General features: G+C 41.4%; 1 protein-coding gene across 1 annotated transcript in view; it reads right to left on the bottom strand.

Annotated features, from left to right (window-relative positions):
* Positions 1-12,070, bottom strand: part of LOC119891530 (scavenger receptor cysteine-rich type 1 protein M160-like) — a 667,824-nt gene that overhangs the window by 375,379 nt on the left and 280,375 nt on the right. The gene's annotated exons all lie outside the window — the stretch shown is intronic.

Raw genomic sequence — 12,070 nt, 5'->3', positions numbered from 1 at the left:
TGATTAGGAAAGCCACACACCTGTCTATATAAGACCTTACAGCTCACAGTGCATGTCAGAGCAAATGAGAATCATGAGGTCAAAGGAACTGCCTGAAGAGCTCAGAGACAGAATTGTGGCAAGGCACAGATCTGGCCAAGGTTACAAAACAATTTCTGCTGCACTTAAGGTTCCTAAGAGCACAGTGGCCTCCATAATCCTCAAATGGAAGACGTTTGGGACGACCAGAACCCTTCCTAGAGCTGGCCGTCCGGCCAAACTGAGCTATCGGGGGAGAAGAGCCTTGGTGAGAGAGGTAAAGAAGAACCCAAAGGTCACTGTGGCTGAGCTCCAGAGATGCAGTCGGGAGATGGGAGAAAGTTGTAGTAAGTCAACCATCACTGCAGCAATCCACCAGTCGGGGCTTTATGGCAGAGTGGCCCGACGGAAGCCTCTCCTCAGTGCAAGACACATGAAAGCCCGCATGGAGTTTGCTAAAAAACACCTGAAGGACTCCAAGATGGTGATAAATAAGATCCTCTGGTCTGATGAGACCAAGATAGAACTTTTTGGCCTTAATTCTAAGCGGTATGTGTGGAGAAAACCAGGCACTGCTCATCACCTGTCCAATACAGTCTCAACAGTGAAGCATGGTGGTGGCAGCATCATGCTGTGGGGGTGTTTTTCAGCTGCAGGGACAGGACGACCGGTTGCAATCGAGGGAAAGATGAATGCGGCCAAGTACAGGGATATCCTGGACGAAAACCTTTTCCAGAGCGCTCTGGACCTCAGACTGGGCCGAAGGTTTACCTTCCAACAAGACAATGACCCTAAGCACACCGCTAAAATAACAAGGAGTGGCTTCACAACAACTCCGTGGCTGTTCTTGAATGGCCCAGCCAGAGCCCTGACTTAAACCCAATTGAGCATCTCTGGAGAGACCTGAAAATGGCTGTCCACCAACGTTTACCATCCAACCTGACAGAACTGGAGAGGATCTGCAAGGAGGAATGGCAGAGGATACCCAAATCCAGATGTGAAAAATCTTTCCCAAAACGACTCATGGCTGTATTAGATCAAAAGGGTGCTTCTACTAAATACTGAGCAAAGGGTCTGAATACTTATGACCATGTGATATTTCAGTTTTTCTTTTTTAATAAATTTGCCAAAAATGTCTGTTTTTTTCTGTCAAGATGGGGTGCTGAGTGTACATTACTGAGAAATAAAATGAACTTTTGATTTTTGGAAAATGGCTGCAATGAAACAAAGAGTGAAAAATTTAAAGGGGTCTGAATACTTTCCATACCCACTGTATATTAGAGCTGACCCCAAATAGTCGAAGATTCAATGCTTCGATGGGCGGAGCCTGATTCGACTGTCAATCTCACAGTCGAAGCTTCGCAGCAAAACAAGGATCGTACCATTTTGGTGATACGGGGGAGCTCAACATCTGATTTTACATAGAACTACAAGTTTTATCCCAATAAGTTAATATGCTGCCTATTACAAAAAATTTCAAAATATAGTGCTGTAAATAAACATGTGAAAAGGAAAAAAGCTTTTAATAAAGGTTTATAAAGTGAGAAAACTGACTCCCTCACATGTGAAACTGCTGCACATCTGCAGTAAAACCACGCCCGCTCAGAAATCAGAGCATTTCCTCCTCTCATCATGCCTGAACTGGCGTCTTCTGCTCACTTTGTCATAAATGTTGTAATTCTCCTCATTTCAGAGACTTTAGAGATGAAACGGACTGAAAACAGATCAGGACTCTCGGTTCAGACCAAAACACACAAACCATCAGTTAGTGAAGTTAGTGTGATAATAACAAGCTGTGAGTCTGATGAGAACAGCCGACTGACGGGAGGAAGATCGATGATTTTACAGTTAATAATGTGAATCTGGAACCTGCTGCAGTTCTATCATCAGCTCCACTGACCCACCAACTACACAGAGAAAATACTTTGACTCTAAGATTTTTATCTAGTTTTGTAAAGAAACAAACAAGGGAAGTTTAAAAAAGGCAGAAGAAGAGTTTCCCAGCAGGATCATGTTTTTATAAAGCTTCATATAGTGGAGTTGGATGTGTGGCGTTCAGGGACAACCTGCTCTGATTAAGTGTCTCATTTAAAAAATGTGTTGTTACTTTTTAAAACTGGAATCTAAAAACATTCTGAAATCTGTTCATACTTGAGTTTTTCATTCAGATTCTTACCAAAATTTTAGCATTTTGATAACACTGGATTTGTTGAATAAGGATAAATTCTTAAACTCTGAACTAAAAAGTTACTGTCATTCATCCTGTAATAAATCCTGTATAATCTTTTACCTGCAGTAAAAGATTATATTAGTGTTCTTATCACTGTGATCTTAATCATGTCAGAGTTATTGCTTCCTTGTTGACCTTTGTTTTATTCTGTAGACAATGATTCTGTTAGCTATGAAGTGAAAGAGTTGATCAACTCTAGTAACGTATCGAACATCTTTATCTATATATCTAACCAACATCTAAATTGATTTCTAAACTGATGATTGAATGAATCTTTAATTTCTGACCAAAAACAGGCAAATGTGTCATAAAATGTCTTGTAGTGTGTTTGACAGGTGTCTCGTCCAACATGTGAACATGGTGCACGTACCTGAAGTTGACGCCATAGTGTTTTTATTTATTAAAAGTGAGAATAAAGCAGTTTCCTTTCAGTTATTGAAGTGATGGTGGCAGGTACAAGCTGCTGGTCCATCTGATCACCAGGCCTGAATAGATATAGAAATATACATGGGTTTCTGATATAGAAACCCATGTGAACTGTTCAGAACTTCAGAACAATAGTCCTGTAAAATGACTTTATCTGTAAAAATCAATCTGTTGATTCAACTCTGAGGTTATTTCTGTTCAAAACTGTACTGTCCGCTGTTTCTGATACTTTCATACCTGCACCACAATATGATTTAAGTTAACATACAAGTAAAGCATTCATCTCAACACAAACTGAACATGTAGACTGTTTTACTGCACTGCAAAACACGTTTAGCTGTTTCTGTTAAACTCATCACTATGTATATATCTTTTATTTATTTCTGGAGTCGACTCACCAGAACTTGTTTCGGCGTCATTTTCCCTCCAATAAAGGAACGTACAGACTTCACAGTGACGGACTCACTGAGAGCAGAGTGCAGAGAGGAGACAGAAGGTGAGTCAGGAGGAAACAAGGGACCTGATTGGCTTAGAACCACCCTCCCCTTTTCAATATGGCTGTCACTGTGGACACTCTGTCTGCACCTGAACTCACCTGAGACCTGAGGCGACCGTTTTCTTCAGCAGAACAGGAAGAAAAAGTGAATTTAACACCAAGTGTTAATGTGATCAGGAGACTCAGAGTTCCCACAGGTTGAATGTTACATTGAAGTGATCCAGAAAAAGAAAAGAGGAGTATAGAGATTCATAAATAATGCTCTTCTTTTCTTAGACCGGCTTCTCTACACATCTGACATGACAAGTGTTTGTTGTTGTAGTCATGACAGTAGTAATGGTAGTTAAGGTAGTTTAGGTTCGGGTCGGCAGATGAGTTTCTTTAGGATCATTTCAGAGTAGCTGGCAGTGTCACAGGTTAGCACAGGACTCTTAGTTGGAGCGTTGCATGCTGTCTCATTGCACTTTTCATATGGAGTAGGTCTAAACCAGGGGTATTCATCCAGGTCCAGTCAGAGAAAATATCCCGAAGCAAAGGTCCGGAACATCATAACGACTCATCATTCAGGGCCATAACATGTAGTTGGGTCAACATGTGTTTTTAGTCAACAACTGACTGTCAAATCAAATATTTCAACAGTATTTAATGTCAGTTTTCACATCAAACTCTAGTTTGTCCCAGAGATGCTCACAAGTCTCTGAGCTAGAGTCCAAGTCAAGTCTCAAGTCTCTTGTGGTTATTACGAATGTTGTATCACCTGCTGTGTAACGTTAACTAAATAAAACTGTAAAGTTACATAGTCAACAATAAACCTGTAACCTGTTTTTAACTTACAGAGCACAACCTGTGCAATGCAGTTAATGACAGCTTAAACTACTGTTAGTCAACACACCACCAGACTCTTACGTTATAACTAAATAAACCTGTAAGGTTACATGATCAACAATAAACCTGTAACCTCTTTCTAGCCAGCGTTAATAATTAGCGTGATGCAGCCAGCGGGACGTAAATGATTACGTTAATCGACCACCACAAGTTTGTCAAGTAAACAAACGCTCATTCATCTTTTCATAACGAACGACAGTCGGAGTTAACCTCTCGTAGGTCGTAGCTGAAGCAAGAAGCAAGCTAACGTTAGATGGCCAATGCTGAGCTAAACATGTTACCAACCTTAGGTCACTAACCTATTGCGTTCAGCGCTTCTTTGTTTGGGTCTTTGTTGTATGAAGTTTTAAAGCCGGTGTTTGTGATGCTGATAGTACGTGTTACGTAGGCAGGTTATAGGTAACGGAGGGAGGGAATAACAGCACGCTCATCAGACGTTTCCTAAAAATAAACATTGTTCACGAGTCCTGCACCTCGAGTCCGAGTCAAGTCTTTTGAGGACATGTCTGAAGTCACTGTGTGTGCGAGTCCCCATCTCTGGTTTGCAGATCTATGAGATATTCTGGTTTTAAACTGCCCATGGGAGGAATGTACACGTAAGAATCTGTACATTCTTGATTAAAAGCCATGTGAAATCTCTTTTCTCTTTCGTCTCTTTCGTCTTCCTCTGTGTATCTCACTTGAGGACTCGACTCGCGATGCTTATGGGAATGCACAGATTTGACCGTTTCACATGCTCACAATAAATCAAGCAAGTCAAAAAAGTGACTGTTGATTGGGATAAATTTGCAGCAAGTTTCAAGTTTTATATTCTCTCATATTAATTATCAAAAACAAGAAAATGTATTGCATTGTTTGAAAAAGAAATGATATGAACTGGCAGAAAGTAATGATCCTATTGAAAATGGGAAGATGTCAGATCAATGTGGATACTGATCTGCAGGTAAATCTTGATTTATTTCTTTTCCCTGCTGCTTTTCTGAATATGATCCACACAAACTTGGCAGCGACTCACAGCCTCACTGCAGACCTTTGACCTCGACTGTTATATGTATATAATAAAGCCCTTTGAAGTTTCTGTTTCAAAACTTAAAACAAAAGAGAGTTTCACACCAAATGAGCAAGAGGAAAAGTTTGATCCATCTTTCAGCACCTGTTAAGTTTTTGTTAAATGAATTGCTAATAACCTTAGAAACATTAAAATCAATAGTAAATGCTGAATTCTGTCTAAACTCAGCCAGCAGCCAAGAAAGCTTTGCTCAGTTAGGTGATCGAGGGCAAAATGGCAGAAATGAAACTGCAGGCGAGAGGATAAAGCACTAAGATTTATTGGAATGTGACTGTATGCAGGGGCTGAACATGACCAGATCTGATCCAACATGCTGGTTGCAGGTAATAACAGTAAAACACAGTCACAAATAAAACAGAACTTTGACCAGCAGTTAAATAAACCCTGAATGAAATGGTTTTCTCAGGAGAGCTGAAGGTTTTACTTCAGGTTGTCATTTGTGTGCTGCTTTGACAAAGTCTGCGTTACTGCAGTAAATTTCATAAACGATTTTGATCTTAACCACAACTTATATCAAGATCTGAAATTAGTATGAACGTTAACCAGCTGCACTTCAGAGTGATCACATGATAGCTTGAAGTCTTTGTGATAAAACTCAACTCACTTTTTTTTGTCCAACTCCCTGTCGTAGGTCTGTTTTATTAGTAGTAGCAGTAGTAGTAGTATTAGTAGTAATAGTATTATTAGTAGTAGGGACTGTTGAAATACAGAAACAGTAGTGAGCCTCATTCTGCTGCCTGCAGATTTTGTCAGCATCATTTACGGCTCATTTGCCTTCACTTACTGATATTGATGAGATGGTATTTCAATGTTGCTGCAGAATCTTCCAGTCATTTAATGTGGCAAACTGTTTTGTATAAATCATTTTATACAAATGTGTTGGAACCTTCGGTCAAAGAAAGAAAAACCCACAATGGGCCCTGAAATAAGTTATTACTTTTGTCAGTTTCAACGTATTTCGGGGACCATTGTGGGTTTTTCTTTCTTTAATGGAGGGTACCAACAATTTTGTCCACGTCTATATCTTCATCTAAAAGCTGACTTTCCAGGCTGGTTCTGAGTTTTCCTTTTTGGTTTATTCTCAACACACATCCATCTCCCTCATCCATTCACTTCTGACACAGCTGATTCCCACACTTTGTCCCAACTCATCATATCCTTGATGATTATTTAACAGAACCTTTACTTTTACATCGTTGGCATGCAAACCTGCGTCTCCACTCTTTTTGTCACGGCCTAATGCTGCGTTCCAGACTGCTCGGAGATTTCCCAGAACGCGGTGCATGCTGGTTCATGATGCTGAAAGTGAACAAAAACATGGCTGACCTGGAAAAATTTTAAATTAGTCAGGAAAAATACAGATGCAAAAATCAGTAACAAAGGACGGAGTGACCATAACAGATGAAATCAAAATACACAAAATCATAATTAAATAATATAAATTAAGTGTATAAAATTTTCTTAAACTAGTTTAACTGAGACATGGTGAGTTATTTCACTTCTGATGTGAGTTCTAACAGGTGATGAATAAATGAATGTGAACACTGTACTCTGTACCTGTGATTTACCTCAAAGTAAACATCTTATTTCATGTTTTTATTAAATGTTATTCTGTGTAAAGTTACAGAGCAAACTTATGAGGTTAAAAACAAATTGTCATCCTTAAAAAGAGGTCCTTTCGGTTTTCATGAAGTCAGTTCATGAAACTATTGATATATTAAATATGTCTGCTTTTATTTTTGACATTTTTGCTTAATATAGGCAATGAAGTGCATCACCTTTTTTTGAGACACATTTACTTATTAATTTAAATTTAATTTCTAGCAGGTGTGAAGTTGTCAGTGGTTGTGAAGAAAAAACATTCAAGTAAAAATATTGTAAGCTTTTGCGAAATGGTTAGAAATAATGTAATCTGGGGCTTCTGGTTAGCTCAGGTCTACTGAGGCTCACAGCGGATATTCACTATATCCACTTTATTCTTCTACTGCACCACACTTCAGAGGGAAATATTCTACTTTTTACTCGACTACATTTATTGACAGCTTGTTACGGGCTCCTTTATTAAAGATTAAACCAGTGGTTTCCAACCTCTCTGACTTGTGTCTTTTCAGATGTCTCTGAGTTGTTGTCAGCTCCACCAAAGAGACATTTATCCTCTAAACTCTCAAGGTTTGATAGAAATAACTGTTTGAGGCCCAAAGAGGTCAAATTATTCAATATTTCACAAAACAGCAAAGTCTAAAAAATTCAAAAGCGATTTGTGTATCAGAGACTTCCTTCCTCTTCCATCAGTCATCTCACTATCAGAAATAATATAATAAGTCCATCTGACACTTCAGCTCTAGCAGCATTAAATCTGTCTTCTAATCTGGGTACGTTATCTAATAAAGTTAACGAAGCGGCAGAGACCTGAGTGTACAGTTGGACTCTGTGTCTTTTGATGCTCAGGTGACTAAAGTGGTGCAGTCCTGCTTTGTCCAACTGAGACATTTAACTAAGATCAGGTCGTTCCTTCACAGATTTAGAAACAGTCATCAATGCTTTTATCTCTTTCAGACTTGAAACAAAACGCTGCACGATCTAAGAGAAGCGACCACATCACACAGACCTGCCCTTCACTGGTTACCTGTCAGAGTTAGAACTTTAAGATTTTACTGCTCGTCTGACATCAGAAACCAGTATTTTGTGTTGTGTTTATATTGATGCAAAATGAAAAGTTTCAAACATTTTATTTTTTAAATTAATGTGAAAATACAAAAATCTAAAACAATAAAGAACAAAAAGATGAACAAAACTTACAGAATGACATGCAGGATGTATTTTATTCAATTTTACAATAAATTAAAATGTAAAATTTTACATCTTGAATAAATTGCATCATGTTGTTGGCTGGAGCCAATCCCAGCTGACATCGGGCGAAAGGCGGGGTACACCCTGGACAGGTCGCCAGTCCATCGCAGGGCCACACATAGACAAACAACCACTCACACTCACACTCACACCTAAGGACAATTTAGGGTCACCAATCAACCTAGCCTGCATGTCTTTGGATGGTGGGAGGAAGCCGGAGCACCCGGAGAGAACCCACGCGGACACGGGGAGAACATGCAAACTCCACACAGAAAGGCCGGGGCAACCGGGGTTTGAACCCACGACCTTCTTGCTGTGAGTCAACAACCACTGCCCCACCACACCGCCCTTAATTTAATTCAATTCAGTTTTATTTATATAGCGCCAAATCACAACAACAGTTATCTCACAGCGCTTTTCATAAAAGAGCAGGTCTAGACCGTACTCTATGATGCTATTTACAGAAGCCCAACAGTTCGCACCAAGAGCAGCACTAGGAGACAGAGGCAAGGAAAAACTTCCTTTTAAGAGGCAGAAACCTCGAGCAGAACCATGACTCAGGGTGGGCGGCCATCTGCCTCGACCGGTTGGGGTGAGAGAGAGAGAGAGAGAGAGAGAGAGAGAGAGAGAGAGGGGAGGGAGGCAGCCTACACAATATACACACAGAGGTACAGACAGTAAAGGTGATGTTGCTATAGACTGAATGAAAAATGGTACAGATATTTATAGTAGTGTTAATGATAAAAGTCGTAATGTTAATGATTATAATAACAATAATAACAATAGGACTAGTAAAATAGTCGTTGTAGCAGAGGGTGTCGATCAGGAACACGGGGACAGCAGGTGACCCGCAGCCACAGATCCAGACTCCACAGCTCCAGAGCCAGAAAACCTGCAGGAAGTGATAAGAGGAGAGAGGAGAGGGACGAGAAAGCACAAGACTACCGGAAAGGGGAGAAGTTGTGTTATGCAATAATGGGATGAGGTTGCATACAGAGGGAGAGAAAGTAGAGGAGAGAGGAGCTCAGTGCATCATGGGAAATCCCCCGGCAGTCTAGGCCTATAGCAGCATAACTAAGGGATGGTTCAGGACTACCTGAGCCAGCCCTAACTATAAGCTTTATCAAAGAGGAAAGTCTTAAGCCTACTCTTAAATGTGGAGATGGTGTCTGCCTCCTGAACCCAAACTGGAACCTGGTTCCACAGGAGAAGAGCTTGATAGCTGAACGCTCTGGCTCCTAGTCTACTTTTGGAGACTCTAGGAACCGCAGGTGCATTCTGGGAGCGCAGTGCTCTGGTGGGGTAGTAAGGTACTATGAGCTCTTTAAGATAAGATGGTGCCTGACCATTAAGAGCTTTGTAGGTAAGAAGAATGATTTTAAATTCTATTCTGGATTTTACTGGAAGCCAATGCAAAGAAGCTAAAACAGGAGAAATGTGATCTCTTTTCCTGGTTCCTGTCAGAACACGTGCTGCAGCATTCTGGATCAGCTGAAGAGTCTTAATGGACTTTTTCGAGCAGCCTGATAATAAGGAATTGCAGTAATCCAGCCTAGAAGTAACAAATGCATGGACTAGTTTTTCTGCATCATTTTTAGACAGGATGTTCCTGATTTTTGCAATATTACGTAGGTGAAAAAAGGCTTGAAATTTGCTTAATGTGAGACTTAAACGACATCTCTTGATCAAAGATAACGTCTCGGGTTACGTATGTAACCCTTGTTCCCCGAGAAGGGAAATGAGAAACTTCTCATGAGTTCCCTTCTCGGGGAACAAGGGTTACATACGTAACCCGAGACGTTCCCCTTCGAGGGAACTCGAACTGCGTCAGTGATGACACTATGGGAATGAGATACCCACTATGCCACCCCGAAAGCCTTCGCCTGCCCCAGCATGCAGTAACCTGTAGGCACGACTAAGAGGAGAGCGTTCGGGTCCCGGGGCGCAGAAGGAAGGTCCAGACTGTAAAATTGGATGAACATGTGCAGAGTGGCCAAGCCAGCTGCCTCACACACCTCCCGAAGAGAAGCCCCTGAGAGGAGGCGCCCTAGAGGCCGCCATGCCTCTAGTAGAGCGTGCCCTCACAGCCATAGGTGAAGGCAAACCGCGCACCTGATAGGTCAGGGAAATTATCCAGTTGCTGATAGTGTAGCCCGGACAGGGGTGCAGGACAGCCTTGACCTTCCCCGGGGCAAACTCCAGGCATTGAGGAGACACCTAGAGTGCCTGGAGATCCCCCACCCTCCTCAGAGAGGTGGTAGCTAGGAGAAAGGCCATCTTAAGGGTCATGTGCTTAGCCTCAGCCGACTCCAGGGGTTCGAAGGGGGCCTCCGCCAACGCTTCGAGAACCACTGTCAGGTCCCAGGTGGGAATCCTGGAGCAAGTCACGGGTCTCATCCTCCGGGATCCATGGAGGAAGCGCACGACCAGCGGGAGCCTCCCCAAAGACCCCTCCCTCAGAGGACCGTGGAAGATTATGTCCGAGAACCACACTCGGGCCGGCCAAAACAGGGCTACTAACAGTAGACTGACACCGTCCTGACGGACCCGCTCCAGAACGCATAGGTCTGCCATGGTGCAGAAGCTGCGAGCCCCATGACCAAAGCCGCCGCGCCGCCTCAGCGACCGCAGGACCCGAGCCACGGGGAGAGGGCATCCGGCCGTCTTCGGAGAAAAGAACCGCACGAGACCTCAGCCTCCTCAGGGCCACGTCTGCACCATGGCAACTTTGTTGCTTGTTTGGTAGAGCTTCGTTCTACCAAACATATCAGAGCGCCTGCTGATAAGAAAAAAGCTGGTTTGGCCTGTGTGCCGGCGTTCTTTATACGCCTCCAGTTAAGCCATCCCACGCTACCGTTCGAGCAACGCCAATAGGATTGGAGTAGTTTCATTCATAATTCAGCCACTGACGCAGTTCAAGTTCCCTCAAAGGGGAACTCCAAAATTCCTCACAGTGGTGCTGGAGGCCAGGGCGATGCCATCAAGGTAAACTATATCTTTAGATAATGCGTCACGGAGGTGCTTAGGCCCCAGAACAATAACTTCAGTTTTATCTGAGTTTAACATTGGAAATTACAGGTCATCCAGGTTTTAACATCCTGAAGGCACATTTGAAGTTTTGCTGATTAGTTTCATCTGGCTTGATCGATAGATATAACAGATCAGCAGTTTAAATGATCTTCATGCTGTTTAATGTTTCATATTTGCTGTGATATTTGTGATTTGCAGAGAAAACAGGGTGAATGACATCTAAACATTTCATTTCACTTCCAGCACAAACATCATGTTCTTTCTCATATTCAAAAGAAAACAAAGATCATCTGTAATGAGCGAGCAGAGCTTCAGCTGCTGAAGTCTTTCTTTACTAAGCTGCTGTCTGTTTTTATCAGCAAATGATTACACAAACTATTAGGACAAAAGAAAAGAAAAGGCAATTATTCCCAACAAAAGTTTTAACAGAAGAAAAGAAAACCAACAGAGCAGAAAGATTTTCTACAGACTGAAAAGGTGCAGGCTGAAACAGCAGCCCACTCTTTTTTACAACCCTCAACTTATTAGAGGTGAAAAAGTGAAAACAAATGACTCTAATATCTCTAATATATATTATATAAACTTTACAGAAAACACAGTGAATGTGTGTGCAAAAACTGTGAAATACTTTGGCAACACCGCAAACTTTGCTAAACATCTGAGATCAAGTCAAAATAATATTTTGATGTTATGAAGCGGCAGTTCTGAGCAGGATATTTTTATTATACTTAAAGAATATGACAGGGAGATCGCATTAAACTAGAAATAAAATATGTAAAAAGTATTGGTATCAGCATCAACAGCCTGGGTATTTCTTGCTATTTGATAGTGTAGGAAATAAGTGGTCTCGCACAACACAATTTACGAGCAGCCTGCTTCTTTCCTCTGCTCTCTGTCAGTGGATGACTCAGATATTCCATTAAAATAAAATATAAAACGTAAAAAATAAACAGCGATGTGGAGCAGCGTATAAAGGCTGTACTCAAGTAATAAGCTTTTTAATATTGGACAAAACTACATTACATTTATTCACTTAGCTGATGCTTTTATCCAAAGCGACTTACAA

Source organism: Micropterus salmoides, unplaced genomic scaffold, assembly GCF_014851395.1.
Source record: "Micropterus salmoides isolate LMB-PRFRI ecotype aquatic unplaced genomic scaffold, ASM1485139v1 Ms_hic_scaffold_7, whole genome shotgun sequence".
Lineage (NCBI taxonomy): Eukaryota > Metazoa > Chordata > Actinopteri > Centrarchiformes > Centrarchidae > Micropterus > Micropterus salmoides.
This window is presented reverse-complemented; position numbering and strand designations above follow the sequence as displayed.